Raw genomic sequence first — 19,033 nt, 5'->3', positions numbered from 1 at the left:
TACAGCTTACTATCTGTGTGACTTTGGGTAAATTCCTTAACCCTCTGTGCCTCAGTTCTCTGAACTGCAAAATGAAGATGATTATAACAGTACCTGCCTCCTGGGTGGTTATGGGACTTTATGAGTTAATATATGTAAAACATGTACAACAGTGCCTTACACACAGCAAGCTCTGCATAAGTATTACAATTTTTAGTAGTAACCCATTCACTTCTGTGACCATTCTAGAATGAGAATCCTTAGGCCAACTCTATAAAGAAAATGATTGAAAGGTATTTCCCAACTTCTTTCAGACTTTTCATTGATTTGTCAAATTTGTTTCAATAAAGTTAATTTTTCATTGTTTTCCCCCATATGGAAAAACTCTAGGAAATAATTCATTTTCATTTTTGTCTCTAGATTTAATATAAAAGGAAAAGAGATACAATACATCCCCTTGGACATTTCCAAATATATTAAACAACTTCACTAATATATATGGCTATCACTCTGCTTTTCAAATACATGATTAAGTCTACTTTTTAAAGTGTCTATTATATATATTTATTCATTAATTCTCACTTAAGAATAATTAACCATATATCCTGATTTTTTAGCATCAGCTGTCATAACTTACAGTTTTTTAAAAAATGACTTTATTAAATATAGCCAAATAAGACCCTCATTACTAAGGGCTCAAAGGCATTTACTCTGGAAACCAGTTTTGACTCAATGAAACAGTCATTTAGTACTGAGTAACTATTATTCAACATTGTGTCAGATGCCATACAAAGAAGTTATGACACAGACACAAGGCATTAACAATAAAAAAACATTTAATAACAATACAAAAGGTTAAAAGGCTTGTATGTTATTTTAAATAGATTATATAAATAATATATGCTTGTGGTTCAAAAGAATTGAGTCATTAAGGTTTGGAGTAGGCTTAAAGGCATCATAGAGAATACTTAAGATTTGGATACAAGCAGAATAGCAGAATATATTGCAGATAAAGAGTATGAACAAAGGCATCGACACAAGTGTAAGATATATTTGGACAATAGTGAGTAGACAAGTGTATTTGAGAATGTTTTGGGGAGGAGGTAAAAGTAGGTAGGCAGGAAACAAACTGAGGTCAAGGGTATTCAGAACCTGAATTCCAGGCTAAAAAAGGTAGACAACTAAATTTGTGGGTTTGCTTCAGAAGAAAGATATATACTAAAATAGCATTTTAGAACAAATTCATCCAGCGGCCACATTTAGGATAAACAGAAAACAAGTGGGAGCAAATGCCATTCAGAACTTAGTTAACAGGCCATTGTCACATGACCAGAAATGTGAAGGACCTCAATGTAAGGATCAACCACAGGAAAGGAAAGGAAAAAGCAAGCGGGAATAATATTTTAAAAGAAATTATCATTAGAATTTAATTCCCTCTGTGCTGTTGTGGGAATAAGGAATCAGTAACGGTTCCAACGTTTCAAACCTAGACGATTAGGAAAATAGAGATACCGTGAATGGATGAAGGATGTGGAGTGGCTGTCCTCGTTTGAGAGCTGGTAAGGATAAAGGTGAGGAGTCTGGATTTAGGCACATTGCCTTGAAGAAACTGGTAGGCTTACTGCACTAGACTTTTAACTGGAAAAGCAAAAATGGAGCTTGGGAAGAGGCAACAAATGCAGAATATTTTGTCACCATGTTTATTAAAATGTGTTGGCATGTTTGTGAAAGACATAAATACCAGAACTGTGTATTCCCAGAAACGTCTTGCTGCTGTTACTGTGTTCTAACTATACATGGTAACAAACAAAACAATATAATTTATGCACTGTGCTATTTATATGTACTATCAATGACATGTGTGGGCATAGAAACATCTTAACTCTCAATGGAAATTAAACCTCATCTTTTTTTACCAGCATGATTGGCTTGGTTTTAAAACATGATTTCAAAGTATGATCCCTGCTTTAATGCAGTCTGATTTTTTTTAAAGGTGGCAAGACCGATTTTATTCAGACAACTGCGGTAGGGGAGAGAAACTCCTGTAAAAACTGAATTCTACTCCAGCTAAGACAAAGGTAACAGATTTTTTTTTTTGAGAGGGCATCTCTCATATTTATTGATCATATGGTTGTTAACAACAATAAAATTCTGTATAGGGGACTCAATGCACAATCATTAATCAACCCCAAGCCTAATTCTCAACAGTCTCCAATCTTCTGAAGCATAACGAACAAGTTTTTACATGGTAAACAAGTTCTTACATAGTGAATAAGTTCTTACATGGTGAACAGTGCAAGGGCAGTCATCACAGAAACTTTCGGTTTTGATCACGAAAACAATGAACTATAAACAATCAGGTCAATTATGATTATTTGTTTGATTTTTATACTTTATTTATATGTGAATCCCACATTTCTCCCTTATTATTATTATTATTATTTTTTTTTTAATAAAATGCTGAAGTGTAGGTAGATGCAAGATAAAGGTAGAAAACATAGTTTAGTGCTATAAGAGGGCAAATGTAGATGATCAGGTGTGTGCCTATAGACTAAGTATTAATCCAAGCTAGACAAGGGCAACAAAACATCCACGGATACACAAGATTTCTCTCAAAACAGGGGGGTGAGGTTTTAAGCCTCACCTCTGTTGATCCCCAATTTCTCACCTGATGGCCCCCCTGTGACTGTGCCTGTCTTAGGTTGTTCCTCCCTTGAGGAATCTTACCCGTCTCTGGTTAACCAGTCATCATCCGGGGCCATACAGGGAAATGTAAAGTTGGTAAGTGAGAGAGAAGCAATATTGTTTGAAAAGGTTAGCTTTTTACTTCTTTGCAGATTTATGCCCTGTGGCTTCTATGCCCAGCATTTGTCTTGAGGCATCTTTACCACTTGGAAGAATTATGATACTCGGTAATTTTGATATAAGGCACGAATTCTACTTAGTGGTTGTGATTATGAAGGAAGAAGAAGAGCTATAGAAGTAGCAGGTGGAAGAAAACATGGGAAGATTGATTATTTCTTTGACATATCTTCTTGTAGTGTAACATAAGCGTGTATAGGTTTTAAATTACTAATTAAATTGCGTGCAACATTAACATAATAGGAATACAGCTACATAACCAAAGCAGACCTACAATTACCAGCCATATCCAGTGAAACCAAGAAAACCAGTTAGGCACCCTAGCATTTGTGAAAACTTATCAATGATATGATGGATATTGTCTAACTGAATTTGAATAGTTTGGGAAAAATCAGACAAATTAAAACAACACATTCCTGGGAAATGTTCATAACCCATATGTTCTTTTAACAGTAGATAGTCTGTAGTCGCAAGATTTTGGAGCGCTGCAACTTGCACTTCTCCTAATTCTCGGTTGAGTTCCCACAGTATAGATCCAGTCAAATTTGTTGTTTTACTGTATGCACAGGCCAGCTTAGATATCTCCTTTTTCATTCCAATGGCAAGTCCAGGAACCGGTGGGATGAATGCAGCTACAACTGCAGCAGGACCAGGATCTTTGTTGAAGTTTTTTGATGATCATCTTCTGGAATGACTCTTCCAGAGAGTGCTGATGTTGGAAGTTCTTCTTTGTATCGTATCTTAATTTGTTTTCTGGGTAGCCAAATTAGGCTTTGATCCTCTGTATAAACACAAACAAACCCTTTGCCCACACTTTGATATGCCCTTTATACCATTGTGAAGAACTTATTGGAGATCACTACACAGGAACTGCTTTTTTATTTTTAAGAGAAAGGAATATTATCAGAAAAATGTACTTCCATAGCTGATCATCTGACACCCTTTAAATGATCAAAATTAAGGATATTTAATGCAGTCTTATTTTGACTGCACTGTAAGCTGAAAGAATTTTTACCAGGATATGTAATCATCAAAATGCTTTTAAGCCTTAATTCTTTGAAGATACTTATTGTTTAATATGGTAAGCTTCAGTATTCTTATTTTGGAATTACTTCCACAAAAATTAGAGCGAGTGGCAAAGAATCTTTAAGTCAACAGCACATGGATTTCAGTGTTACCTGCATATAGACAATCACTCTCAAAATATAAAAATATATGACATTTCCCTTAGAAAGTATAAAAGGAAAAACTATTTAAACTTTTGCAAAGACCTTGAAAAGGTCCAAAGAAGTTACCAAATAAACAAAGAAAAAGAATGAAGTCTAGCATAACTTTCATTTTTCATTACTAAAAAGAAAAAAAAAGAAGAGAACTATATAAGGAAGAATATAAACATATTTTTTGGCTTGCAAATGATTACTCTGACTGCCAAAAGATGATTCAGTTCCAGTGTCTAATGGCAATTGTAAAAACTGTTGCCCAGTCAAATAAACCTAGAAACTCCCTTTTGTCAAGTCTAATTTCTTATTTCTTTCATAAATCAAATCTGATTTCTTCTTTCTATGAACATGGTATTCATAGAAATTAACTTAAACATGAAGTCACTTTTTATTTAAATAGTTTTATAATATATTCCACCATATCTAGTAAAAACCTATATTGAATAATAATAAATATAAACACCTGCTGGAAAATGTCAAATTCTCTCTTTAAAATCAGTATAAGAACAACTGTTTTTCATTGTTTGGGGCTCTGTAAACAGGAAATTATGTGTCACCTACTATACCAATTATGAAACAAATTTATTTATTAAATTATACCTTTATCCTCATGATATACTCTCAAGCAAGGACAACCTTTCCACTTAACTCTTCCCTTAATGGCATCTCTATTTTCCTAATCATCTAGGCTCGAAACCTTGGAATCATTGCTGATTGCTTACCCCCATGACAGTACAGCAGTGATCAAATTTATTAAGTCATAAAAATAATTTTCCCAATTACCAGAATTTCCAACTGAATTTTAATTCTACTAGATAGTAAAATCACAGAAAAATAAATAACTGAGAATGAAAACTAAAGAGAAGGAGGAAATAAATCAACTAAGTAACTACTGAGCTCTACTATGAATCAGGAGCTAGGCATTTTGAGTGGTACAAAGAAAGCACATAGTTTCTGTGCTAATTAGGCTTACAATAGAGTGAGTTATTAAGATCTAAAAGGAAAACTATATGTTTTGTCATATTTCATTGATTATTTCATTCATCTGCAGTCTACTAGAAAATGCAAAGAAGGAAATATCATTCTGGAAAAGATAATCAGGGAAGTCTTCATGGTTGAACAAGACCTTGAAGAATAAGTAGGAAACGTTACAGTTATCCAAATTCAGCACTGCACTATAATCTGACTCTTTGATGGAAAAGTGCTAATCCATTGTAAAAGTCCTCATTTGGGGATACAAATTAGTGAGTCAGGAGATCTCTGATAAGATTTTTGTCCTGCTTTTGCCAAAAGATTCTATTCTACTCTAAATTCAGCCTTAAGGTATTGTCAGAAATCACTGTCACAGTCTATTATTTGCCCCAGCCCCAGTTTACCCTATAGAAAAGCATCACCGTAACCAGAAAAGGGTATAATTTTCTTCTCTCTGAAGGAAAAAGATTTTGTCATAGATCCGAGGAGATTTGCCTTTGGTGTCTCTCCACTCATTCATACTATCTGAATAAAATGCACCACCAAGAAGCAATGTGATTCTTTCTACGGGAGGGGCGAAAAAGAGGAAAGAAAGAATCAGAGAAGGAAATGAAAAGCACACTAACTTGACAGCAGTAGGGACATCATATCTTAACTGTTTTCATGTTTGTGGATAAGGGTTTTTTAGTTTTAAAGTGACCCTACAGGTTATTTCAACAGCTGCTCAAGAGATACAGACTCTTCAGATGAACACTGGTAGTTTCTAAAGACATAAATAGAGTAGGTTACTGAATTATTTCCTCTGGACCGAAGTGGAAAATTGTTCACACAGCTTTTGGGATAGAAAGAAGACAAGCATAAATAGTAGCATTAATAGTCCATTCTCTTAGATTAATAGATTTATTAGCTCCTAAGAAGAAAGAGCTTCAATGTATTTAGAAGTATTTATAAAGATCTATTTTTAGAAATGCATGGGAATTCATAAAGACCAAAGAATGAATTTTAGTTTTCTCAAAACTTTCCTAATCCATTGGATTCAAATTGCTTTCAAAATGACCATGATCTCATGTCTCAATTACTTATTTTTCAAGTAGTACAGTGATGTATAGAAATTTTAACATTTCCAGGTGACAGGATTTTAATAGAATATGACCTCTATAGATTTAATCTTTGGGTCGTATCTATTTGTGAATGACCCTGAAGGTTATAATGACAGTAATACATCATTTTGCTAAAGCACAAATGTGAATCTTATACAACTATGAAGCTGGTGCTTGTAATTGATAACTAAATTAGTAAGTCTAGTCAACTGATTACCCAGTATCTGCAGACCAATATAGCTTTGCTGTTCATATTTATTGTCTCAATACTCTATAAATGGATTATTAACTCCTTTGAAAGACCAAATTATAATGCTTTTTTAATCCTAGAATGATATCCGTATATTGGGAATCAGGAAGGTATTAGGACATATCTCTCATGGATATCATGGGCCTACAATATATTAAAGATGCAATACTATTAACCTATTATTTACTCTTATTTTTCATCCAATCCATAATCAACATGTTTGAACTTCTAATATGACACTACAGTTTGTATAACCAGAATCTATCAAGGCCTATGGTCAACAAATGTTTCTGAAAACATTATATGTACTATGAACCTATAATTTCTCTAAAAAATAAAGTCTATTTAAAAAATTGTATTGGCAAAGTGTTATGTAATTCTAACTTCAAAATACTGTTCAACATTACAATGTTATTAATACTCAATTTTATTGTAAGATCTATAAACTAGCCTGGGAAATCTTAAACTGAATTTGTATTACTTCTAGCAGGAGTACTGTGATCAATGTATCTAATCTGATTTTCATGAGCAACATGAAAGGTCTCCTAGGAAATTATTTTAAATGAACTCAAAACCAAAACTATGAATTTAATTCAGTTTTCACTTGGAAGACACTGGCTCAGTATCATCTTAGATGCAAATTAGCACAATTAACTTCCACCCAGAATTTTGTGGGTGTTCAATATCTTGAATTGTTGAACTATAGAGTCCTTCTTTTAGGTAGAGTTTTAATCTTTCTCCATTTATAAATGAAATTAAGTCATGAAGAGAGGTTAAGGATTTTTCCAATACCACATCTAATAAATAGCAGAGTTCATTCTTGAATCCATGTCTCTTAAATCAAAGTCCAGTGATTTTCACACACAAAAAAAAGTATGTCTATTTTTTGGGAAAAAAAACCCTTTATCTTTCTATTATCTCATTGCTAGAATATTGTTTACTGTGAACCTAATTGCACAATGCTGTACTTAAAAGCATATAATAATCCTCTGTGTTAATTTCCTAGGACTTCTGCAACAAGATATCATAGGGTGGGTAGGATGGGTGGCTTAAAACAACAATTTATTCTCCCACAGTTCTGGAGGCCAGAAGCCTGAAATCAAGGTTTCACAAGGGTTGGTTCTTTCTGAGGCTCAGAGGAAGAATCTGCTCTATGCCTTCCTTGATTCTAGCTTTTTCTGGTTGCTGCTAATACCTGATACTCTTTGGCTTGTACATAACTTGAATCTCTGCCTCTAAATTTACTCTATCAGTCTAAACTAATAAAGCAAACTACGTCTCAATCACTAATTATCAGTGGGGACTCAGAAATTCTGCTACAGATAATCAACTAATTAAAATATTTCTGTCTTTGTTATATTTCAAGCAATTTGAATAAAGGTAGATTCCTTGATGGCTCTGAGATTTGGGGAAAATGTAAAAGTAATAAGTGCTTTAATAAACACATAGTTTATAGCTTTAATGTAAAAAGTTCTATGGGATTATACTATGGACAGCTAATGGATGCTCAACGCACTTTTTCTTTGTGTTCTTAATGTACTCTGGTTTTCTAAATTGTGGAAAACAAAGTGAGGCATTTTAACTTTAAAAAGTTAAAATTTTTGTTTTTTAACTCTAGAAGTCAAAACAACAGTAACTTACTTTCTTCCTAGATTATAAACTACTACTGCATGTTCTTGTCATGCCAAACAAGAATCTGAAACTGAGAAAGATGGAAAATAAGTGGAGCATTTTGTCAGTATCAGAGAATAGTTGCTGAAAAAAAAAAAGATTGCTGAGTTGCATCTAGTTCCACCACATTAAAGCCACGTAACTTTAGAAAGCATTATAATTTGCCCTTTTTAAGGAGATAATCTCATATGTAAAATGAGGATAATGGTATCTAGGGATCAAACAATACAAGAATTGTAAAATCTTTTAAGAGCTATAAAATACAGGATATTTTATCATAGTTTTATGCTTACAATTAATGCATAATGTCTAGAAAAACAAAGAACAATAGAATAAAGGAACCAAAAATCAGTTAGTTTATGAGTGATTTTGAGTACGCCAAATGTGGATTATTTGCAAAACAATTCAATGAAGGTGGAAGACACTCATACAGAAATGTTACAAAATTTCTTTATATCAGAGTTAGGAACTCTAAATTCAGTCAAAGGCCACACATTAGTCAAAACAGTTCAAGAGTTTTGTTCCTAACCAATGTAATACATTCATTTTGTCTTTTGGAATGAAAAGCAGACAACATAAAGCCTTGACTTAATAATTAATAGACAAATTGCCATTTTTCAGTATCTTATGTTTAATTAGAGCTTCATATCATATAAAATATTATCATATACACGATCTCAGTTAATCTTCACAACAATCCCATAAACTGTCTGCTATGTGCTAAGAAGGGAAAGATTCTTCTGTTAGGAGATAATATTTCAGCTGAACTTGAGGGATTAATAGAAATCTCCCAAGCACAGGAAAAAAGGATTTCCCAAGAAGAAAGAAAGAGCATATGCAAAAGCACAGAGAAGTAAAAGTACAGCTCACAGTGTGATAGTGCAAAGGACACCAAAAGATGTGGTAGGAGATTGGGCTGGAGGAGTAAGCCAAAGCCAAAAAATGAAGGATCTTGAGTGCTGTTAAGAAATTTTTATTTTTATTGTTTAAAGTGAGAAACCACTTAATGGTTTTATTCAAGGGAGAGATGTGATTTTGTTTGAGTCTTTGCGATAGTTAAGAGAATGAAAAAGAGCAAGTCCAGGAGTGAGATGAAAGGCTGAGCTAATCCAGTAGCAGTAAAGGACAAATTCGAGAGATATTCAGGAAATGGAATTCATAGGACTGATGTAATGGTTTGATGGGGAATGAGAGAGATGGAGGAAGGTGATATCCAAGGTTCTGATTTAGAGGACTAGGTTGAGAGCTGGCACCTTCGAAGTCCTAGAGAGCACAGGTGGGAGGAGGTGGAGGGACAGAGGCGATAATTATTTTGTACAAGTTGAGTCTGAGGTATCTGTAAGAAATTCACATGAAGATGTTCTTCAGGGAGCTGTAAATAGGGAATTGGAAAAGAGAAATGTCTGGATTTAAGATCATCAATGGTCATTCATTCTCAAACACTCCCACTTTAGGATGGTAAAATAAACTTCAAGAAGAAATTTTGTTAGAACAGCAAAAAAATCAGGGAGTCTTCTGTTTCTTTTCTCCTTTAGGCAGGAGATGGCAATGCAGAGTGCTGGGAAAGGTACACTTCGTTGTGGGCTTCTTTCCTTCCTTCTCTGCAACACCCCACAAAAACAGATGCTTGGTGGTTAAGGCAGACATGTAGCAGTCTACCACATGGGGGGGAGATTCTGAATGTATGACTGAGGGCTTAGCTTTCTCAAAGGAAATGGGAGACTACTGAAGAGAAATGATGTGATCACAGTATTCACAACGTTTATCTTGCATAGCTATATTAGGTGGATAAAAAAGCAGTAATTTATAGAGGATGAATCATAACATTAATTATAAGGGGGTGAAGAAGGAGAAATTGAAGCTAACTGAAGAACGCATCTGGAGATAATACTAACACATACATTGCTTCAGTTTCCTCCTCATCTGTAAAATGGGTTATACTAGTACCTCTCTCATACATAGTCAGGGTTGTTTAATGTGAAATGGCATACTGCATATAAAGTGCTTAGCACACTGCCTGGCACAAAGCAGGTGCTCAATAGGTATCTGCTAAATAAATAATGAATGAGACTTAAAAGAATTTAACCTGATTCCACTATAAAACACCACCATTAGTTACTCAAGCTCTTTTTTTTTTTAAATCTTTTTAAAAATCAGTGCACTCCATCCTCCCAAAACTACATTCTGAAAAAAATCAAAGATTTTCAATGGTCATCATTCTCTTCTTGAACCTCCTTAGGATGGTAAAATGAACTTTAAAAGGGGAATATGATAAGAACACTAAAAAATGCAGGGGCCCCCTATTTGTTTCCTTCATGAAATAGGTGAAAATACAAACCCAATTAAGGAAATCTTTTGTTTTTGTTGATTGCCTCAGAGAGGGTGTAGAATTTATTTTTATTTTGCCTTAAATTTTATGCTAAGATTCTCTGTTAAGTTTCAGAGATTCATTAAAAATGGAAATGAGCAATATTAAAGAAAATGGAGATTGAAGGAAGAAACAAGTCCACAAGATCTGCTTTAGGCAAGAAAGGCTTTTGAAAACCCTTCAAGATCAGAAGTTTCCCCTCCAAAGTACAGACGTACCAGAATATGAAATCCATGATTATATCTGCAGTGGCTATTCACACAATTAAAAAAGAGTACAGCCTAGCATAAAGAACTACTTAAAAATCATTGAAGAAAAGAAATAGGGGTGATATATAGTCCAGTTCTATTATCATCCATTCTTTTGTGTTGTCAGTAACAAAAATGGTGAACATTTCCAACTTAAGAGCACTGCTAGGAATCCATAGGTTAGGCCCAAATGTGGAAGAGAGAAAAGAATAAAGCATCTTCTATTCTTAAGGCCGTAGACCCCCTGCATTTGCTATGACCATTTCTAAGGCCCCAAGAAACTACCAGGAAACTCAAAGCCTTCACAATAATTCACTTGGCAAGGACTTATGAAACTTTTATTGTGACTTCTTCAAATTTTAAGGGAAACTGGTGGCACAACTAAGAGTGAGGTTTCAAACTCAATTTAGATTTGATCATGAATTACAGAGATAAATCAGGGGTGGACTGGGAGAACTGACCAATGAAATCCATTCAAACTAGAACTTTTTAATCCCACGTATGTATATAAAGGCATAGAACTCTCCCACTTAATTGCATGGGAATCATTCCTTCATGGCCTTGCATTTTTCCATTTACTTTAGAAAATCATGTAGAAGGAATACAAACATATACAATGAAACACTTCATGTGTCAGAAAAACTGCTGCACAGTCTTATTCTCCACAATGACAACTTCCTGTTTGACTTTATAGGAAGTTATTATAGTTTGTTAGTCTCTCCATGTATTTTTTTAAATGGGATTAAAAAATTCAAGACAAACATAATTATCTTACATAATGTATCTCCTCTATAAGGGTTAATACCCTTTGTTTTTTAAAATAAAGACACTTTACCCATATAAGAAAATTACTAGCATTATTCTGTGTGAATTTAAATGAATATAAATCCATTTTTCCAATTCCTCTTTTCATTTTCTAATGTTGACTTTCAAACACTTAATTTTTCTTCTAATTTCCTAAATGTCCCTGTGGGTAAAGTGAAGGTTCCTGTGGCCAGGATTCTCACCTGGCCCTGACTGGCTAGCTCACTACACCTGTGTGAGCAATACGTTGTTATGGACTGTATATAAAGGGCTCCGCCCAGTGCTCTGGGCAACACGGTGGCACAGCTACAAGGCTGCAGGGGAGCAGAGAAGAGGCTGGAGCGGTGGCAGGGCCAAGGACAGAGGCTGAGGTGGCTGCAGGGGTAGAGCGGCCCAGAGGCAGAGGCTGGCTTGCTGCAGGTAGACACGCTCTGAATGGACGGGATTCTAATGATTGACTGGCTACCATGGAAATAAAGTTGGGTATAACCCTTTCACCCCAAGCATGTTCTACTCTCATTTCTTTGGTCTCATTGAATCCATAGTGAACTTGTCCAGAGCTGAAACATATTGGCAAGAGAGTCCCCATGCCTTACATTCCACCATTCTTAGTTCTACTTTGTACACAAGATACCTAATATTAAATTGTGAGCTCACAGGACTACAAGCTTAGACCTGTTACACTATTGGCATTTTGCGCTTTTATTGTCATTCTCAGTTTACAACTTGTCCATGCCACCATTAAAGTGGATTGAGGTATTAAATGAAGTTGTGTATACTTAAAAAGTCATTTTTTGTTTTGTTTTGTTTGTTTGAATCTTGGAAGGAGTGAGGTAGAAATAGTTCGTTTCAGAAAATAATACAATTTGCAGCTGAGGAAAGGAAAATGGCTCCTCAGTTGCCTCTGGGCAACTGAGGACTCTACCAGGTACTCCAGGAAAACACACCTCTCCCCCGCTCCACCATGGCACCTTCCTCCCCTCCTCATCCCTTTTCTAAACTTACCCCAGCCCCAAAAATCTCCAGAGTGGGAAAGCTGACAGTACCGTCGGTCCGCATTGTTGCGGACTGGGCTTTAAGTAATGGGACAACTGCTACAGCTGATGGCGTTCTTCACTCAACACGGTGCAATGTCCCAGTGTGCCTAGCAGAGCAGTGCACCTCTGCTCCTTGGTGACCACCAGTGACTTGTGCAAATGCCTGAATAAGGAAAGAAAGAGAGGGCTCATTTATGTTTTAGTCCCCCTACCACATTCCTCTTTTAAACTTCACTCTACCATCTTAAAAGTGGAAGTGCTTTTCCATAATTTAAACGGTAACATTCCTTTGGTGTCTTTTAAAATAAGCTTGCCTCCTGTGACTTCATGCTTCATATAAAACTCGACTAGAAGACACCTCAAAAAAAAATTTTTTAAGAAACATAATATTAGAACTTAAGAAGATAAAGCTGCATTAGTAGCTGGAGATAAAAAATGAAGATATTAAGGATGCCAAACAACGTTTCAGTACAAACAGAACTTAAACAAAACAGCCTTCCCCATTAGACAAGACTGCTTTACAGAAGCACATGTATCCAAGTCAAATATCGCCACAATAAAACACGTTTTAAAGTATGTGTTCATTTTTTCCCAAACTCAAGTTGGAAGTAAGTTAGTTAAAACAAAACATTGCCACGAAAGAGACCTCCAAGGCGCAATCACTAGGTACGCGTCTTCCAGGCAGAAATGGCTTTATGACCCCTTGGGTGATGCAGATGGTAGTGCGGAAACCGTTCTTGAGAGAGGAACCAGAGAGCCCAGCGCAAAATGCTTTAAGAGGGGGTAATCGACAAAACACGGAAAATTACTTTGAAAGCTTTGGAGGCTGTCTCCATAGGCAACCAAAGTGACTTGGGCAGAACTGACTTCTGCCCCCACCTCAGCCGAAGAAACAGACGAAACTGGCCTGGTTAGCCCGGCTGCGCAGTGCGCACTGCGGCCCGGGAGCGCAGGGCTCGCGCAGCCAGACTTGGAACGTGCTCGGCTGCGGCAGGGCCGCCCGAGCCGAGCGTCCAGCTCCGCACAGCTCCGCATTCCGGGTTTCCGCGGTCACCAGCATTCAGGCGCAGAGCCCCGCGGGGAGCGGACCCCAGCGAGCAGTGCCTGGGGAGTCCCGAGAGCGCTCTCGCACCCCTCACCTCGTCTCTTTCCCCAGGCGACTGGCCTATCGGGAAGCGCGTTCCTGGGCTTCGGGCGGGCCGGTTTGGCGTGAAGCTGCGCCTTAGGCGTCACCGCCGGGTACTTCTCTGGTGGAGTTTCTCGTAGCCTTCGCTTAAGTAGACTCCAGTTACCCCAAGCGTGAGCTCCCCGCCCCGCCTCGGCCACCTAGCAGCTAGGAGCAGCTCTCCCAGGGCAAGGGAGATTTGTCAGGAGGTGCTTTCGGTGTCCTCAGAATACAGAGGTTAACCCTACAGCTTCCCTGAACTGTTACGGTGTGTGAAGGCGCTTTGCAAATGGTAAAACTCTCTACTTCAAGTAAGCATTGATCTTCAGTGCACCCCCAGAACTTCACACCCTTGAAAATAAACTGCCACCTGAATTTAAACCTCGAGGGGTTTTGTTCACTACGTTTATCCCCAAAGCATAGGAACAGTAGTGCCTAACAGTAAGTGGGCGGACAATGCAAAATTGTTGTATGAATGAATGTACAAACCCTTGAGGAAACCGATCAGGTTGGGAGCAACTGGGAATTCTCCCTGCTTTCCTGGTAGGGAAACGACCAAACACCGTGCACTACTCCTTGCCAAGTCTTCTAGGCTTTGGCAGGACAGTGAAGAGCGGGAGAGGGCTAGCAAACGTGTGCGGCCTTCAAGGACACAAAAGGGGGCTTTATAAATCACTTGGTCCAAGCCACCAACCCTGGATTGCAAGAGTGGTTTATCCCCGCCCCTTCACTTCCCCAATCCTCATCCTACCCAAAGCGTATTCAGTAAACATTAAGCGCATACAGAGGCACTTATGAAATGTTTGTTGATGGTTATCGTGATTTGCGCAAGGTCACACACACAGAGCAAGAAGCCTCCGACCCAGCTCCCTTCAACACACGTTTGTCCAACCGCGCTAGACCAGGGCCGTCCCGGACCTGGGGTACTGGAAGGCCCGGGCGGCCAGTACTCCCAGCCTCAGAGCCTCAGAGGAAATGGCCCACGCCAAGTGCCCACCATTCAGGGCTTTTTCACAGTGAGCCCGGCAGACGTGCTCACAGCTTGCTGAGACCGCTTCCTCCTGAGAAAAGGATTTCTGCAGTTTTCGCCTTCACTTTGCAGCCTGACAAAGGGTGAGCAGGGCCCTCTAGGGCTGAGAGCGGCGGGAAATGCAGGCTCCACGTGTCCCATCTCTGCCCTCAGCCTTTCATCACCAGACTTGGTAACCGCTGGCCGTGGTGAGCCCGACTCGCTCTTCTTAGAACCCGTCCAGGTGCAAGCAGCACGGGTGGCCAGGCTGCCTTTTCCTATCTACTTTCCTTTTGAGTTTCCGCTAAAATCTGGAGACCTGGAATCCACCCGCGGAAACTCCGAGCCCCTCCATCTGAGCATGCGCAAATGCCGGGCGGCTTTTGGTCACTGGTTCCCGAGCTCTCCAAGCTGGGGCTGCGGAGTTGGAGGAGGAGGGAGGAGGTGAAAAGGAAGGGGGTGCCTGGGGAGGCGGCGGCTCGCGCGCCTGCGCATCCAGTTCCAGGGACCCTAGGTTTTCTATGGGATTCCCAATCTGCAGTAGAGATTTACCCGAGATTGTTGCGGCGGTGGCTGGGCTTGCAAGGCGCGATCCAAAAGGGATTTAAGCAGCCTAGAGCTCCAGAGAAAATAAGAGCGCCAGAGAACCGCACGCAGACGCAGCTTAACCGTTTGTCCGAATTACGTACATATATATTTAACTGAACTGTTGAGTTTTATCATTTTCGTTAAGTGACCGTGCGCAGCGCTCTGACTGTAAGTGGAAAATACAACCTTCGTTGCATGTGTAGTGCAGCCAATTGTCTGGGAGATGCTTTAGCTATTGTCACATACTTTGCTTTGCATAAATGCCTCTAAATGCATGGTGACAATTGCTTTGGTTAATGCTGGCGATCGGAATGTGTTGTTCGTCCACGGGGTACTTTTTGAAATAATGGGGGTGGGGGAAGGGGGAGTGTTTATATGCGGCGTGTTTGGGGGATTGACTTGGGCTCCATTTAAGAAAGGTGAAGCAGCGGTGTTTTTTAAATTTTAGTCTATAAATAGGCGGATTTCCTTACACAGATATAAGTAGCAAATTGGCCAGTTGTGAAGTTTTCCGGTTGCTGATAAAACTATTGAGCGGTGACAGTCAAGTACCAACCTGTCAGCCAGGCGGTTGGTGCACCATTTTTCTCACCGTGGAAGAGCAGCGAAGGTGTTTCTAAGTGAAATTGAGTGAGCAAGATGGTGTGGCAATCAGGGTTGGTTTCCAGGCGGGATGTTAGTGTTCAGAACCACGGAGCTACGCGCAAAATAAGCACATTTCTAAGTATTTAGAAATGAGTAGATAATTTTTCGTTTTTGATTTTTCATCACTATGGTGAATGGGCAGAAAAAGAAAAAATGTTCAACCGCATAGTCACCCATCTATTCTGAACAGTCTGAGACAGAGTCTGTGAATGGGATCTGTCAGACTTAAACTAGTTACCTGCCTTCACATCCCGTGTTCGCATTCTGGAATGTAGGGGTGAGAAATGTATACCCAGATGTGTTACATTTGGTAGTGTTTCTTTGAGGGAGAAAAGGTCGTTTTGTGTTTTGAGTTAAAATGGATTGTCCCTTGCCCAGAAACTGAAGAAGGGTCTTTGCAAGGTCAAACCCCCTGTGGAAATCAGGGGCACTGGTGATAGGGGAGGGAGGAAACTGCGATGCTCCCTGCGAGTTCTCCGCACTGCATGGATCAGTGCCCTGTGAGATTCGAGAGTGGGAATCCATTTTTCTAGAGTTGTCCTCCTGACCATATTTTGGAGACTAAAATGAAATGGAAATAATAGTGGGTGTAGAAAACACAAGTGTATACTGTGTGTCACATCCCACTTGAAAACAAGAGCAGCAAGAGAGTTGTATTTCTACATATTAACCTAAACATTTTTAAAGGATTTCAGGTTGAGACAGATTAAAAATGAAAGTCTTGTGAAAACATGTTTTATCCTCAGGACCATCTGAACTGCCTCCCTGTGTGTGTGGTGGGGCAGGTGCGGTCCTGCACGGTTGAGCACCTCATTCATGAGTGCACTCTGATTAAGCTTGCATGTTTAATAACCCCAGAAAATGCTGCACGGAAGCAGGTTGGTAGAATGGCATGAGGCTGGCAGACAGGAGAAGAGCATGGCCAGCGTGTGCTGGATTTCCTTGGGAAAAGCAGATCCAGTTTCTGGGCTGAAATGAAATCAGTTTTCACCCACATAGGGCAGATCATTATAGTGTTCTTTGGCCCTTTAGTCAGTCAAGTAGTTGGAACCCCTCAAAGGAATTATAATTTATTTAAATGGATGAAATTTGAAATGGAAAATTCGAGAACACCCTCTCCTTGGAAACCCAAAATGAAATCATACTGCCTTTGCTATTCCTCCCTTCCTTACTCCAGGGCAGAAGGACCAGTCATTTGTCCTAACTGAGCCATATTCTTGTCATCACTAAGAGTTGGAATCAGCTCCATGAATGGTGCAGGTGTTGCCCTGCATTGACAAATGGGAAGTGGGGGAGGAAAGGGAAATCTGGTACTGAAACTCAAAGGCGTTAGCGCTCATAGGCTGATGGTTATGCAGGGTCATGTTAGCTAGCAGAGACCTTCTAAAGTATCTACTGCAAACTTTTTGTTTTACAGATGAGAAAACTGAGTCCCAGGGTCTTGGAACTAGGGAAAAGTCAATCAACTTCTAGTCTATGAAATAAACAATTAAAACATGATGATGAGTGGAAATGTTCCCTGCTGTCTACACTTTTAGCATCCTCAGAAGCCTTCAATTATAATACTACTTCCCAGCACATCTTTTAAGAGAGTCCCAAGGGTTTCTTTTTACTCCATAGCCCTTCTCTGCCTTGTAAGGTGTCTCTCTTTTCCATTGCTTCTCACCTCTAATATACCCACCTCATTGGCTGTTAGATCTGGCCCTCCTCGCCTTTTCTGCATCTCAGTCAAATTTTGAATCCTTGGAGATTTTTGAAAGAACTGATGAGTCTGTCAGAATCTTCAGCTCCTGTCTGAGGACTGCCTAGGCCCATCTCCATCCTCATCCTGTTCTAATTCCTCAGGAAATCCAGCCTTTAGAGACACTACTGGCACCATCCTCACTCCTACTGTCTTACCTCTTCCCAAACAGCTGCAGCTGCAGGGACTGGGACCTAGTGGAGTGAGGAAGACGCAGTGTAAACACACAGTGGGCTCTGCCAGCTCTCTTCTGGCTCCTAGAAGGCAGAACCCACATCCAAGATGCCTACCAGTCTCCAACCTTCATAGAAATCCTCCCGATGAAGCTACCCACAGAGAAAGGGGGTTGGGGACTGAAGGAATGAGGCTTCAGTGATTCAACCTAAAGGGGGCGCTAAGTGGGGGGAGGCAGGCAGTACAGCATTTTAAGCCCTTAGAGCTTTTAAAGCACTTGCACATTTTTTCTTGCACGGCTTCCTTCTCTGTCTTGCTGGACAGGGACGGCAAAGCAGGCAGTAATACTGGCCTAATTGGACCTTTTTCTCTTTCCTCCTTTCCTTTTCCTTTCTTACTTGCTTTCTGTATTTCTCCCTCATTTTCTCCCTTTCTTCCATAAAAATTCCCTGAATGCTTATACAGTAAAGCTCCAGGCCTTCTTATTCCTTCTCCAAAAAAATTGATTTCTCAGGCCTTCAGAAAGATAAGTACTACACCACAAATGTCCACTTTGGGGAAATGCCAGGAATTCTTACCTGAAAAGGCTGAGGCATTAGGAGAGGCTTGAGGAAGATAAGAGTCTGAGTTTCTTATTTGAAGGCTTAGCTAAATACCCTTGGAAGCTATTGAAGAAGCTGAGGAAGCAAGGTGGTGAGTTTCTTAACATATTCACCAATTTAAAATTTAATTTAACCCTTCCCCTCATGGTAAACTTCACTGAATTGGAATGAGGTCTGTCTTGGATAGGGTCTTCTTCACCTAATAAATGCCCTTGGGTCAGATGTCACCTGGTCTTGCTATCCCCATTCTGAAACAGTCGTGTCCAGGCTATTCTGAACACTAAGTAGCCCATGCAGAATTCAGAAAATTGTAGCTGCTAAGCGCCCTGCTTTGATGTGTTATGCTGTGAATCTCATTCTGCATTAGTATACCATGATTGGAAATGTCATCCTCAGCAAGCCATAGGTTTTTGACTGGGGTTGCATATAGATATGCCTTCCAAACATTGCTGAGGATCTTCCTGGGGAGTTTCCTAGAATGACAGTATAACATCAATACCAATGAGTGTTTTCCTAATTCACAAGAGCAGTATGTTTTAATGTCATCCTATTGGTCTTTTTCTTTGCATTGAGTGATTGCTATGCTCCTAAAATTAGT

The 19,033-nt window shown here is 39.2% G+C and overlaps 1 protein-coding gene and 1 long non-coding RNA gene across 3 annotated transcripts in view; one reads left to right on the top strand and one right to left on the bottom strand.

Moving 5' to 3' along the window:
• Positions 1 to 2,288: 2,288 nt before the first annotated feature.
• LOC140844390 (uncharacterized) lies at positions 2,289 to 14,382 on the bottom strand. The gene is made up of 3 exons (XR_012122630.1): positions 13,651 to 14,382; positions 12,480 to 12,674; positions 2,289 to 3,622 (listed from the first exon to the last, which is right to left on the bottom strand). It is a non-coding gene; the product is annotated as an uncharacterized lncRNA (long non-coding RNA).
• Positions 14,383 to 14,580: 198 nt separating this feature from the next.
• Positions 14,581 to 19,033, top strand: part of VSNL1 (visinin like 1) — a 96,490-nt gene continuing 92,037 nt past the window's right edge. The window contains exon 1 of one of the 2 annotated variants that reach the window (XM_017649891.3): positions 14,581 to 14,789. The gene's annotated coding sequence lies outside the window, so the exon portion shown is untranslated. Of the gene's footprint in view, positions 14,790 to 15,140; positions 15,442 to 19,033 lie in introns of those variants that run through there. The other variant, XM_017649890.3, reaches the window with a different exon arrangement.

The sequence above is a fragment of the Manis javanica genome, chromosome 1 (assembly GCF_040802235.1).
Source record: "Manis javanica isolate MJ-LG chromosome 1, MJ_LKY, whole genome shotgun sequence".
In the NCBI taxonomy this organism is placed as follows: domain Eukaryota; kingdom Metazoa; phylum Chordata; class Mammalia; order Pholidota; family Manidae; genus Manis; species Manis javanica.
Note: the sequence above shows the minus strand (reverse complement) of the source record. Positions and strands in the feature narration are given on the sequence as shown.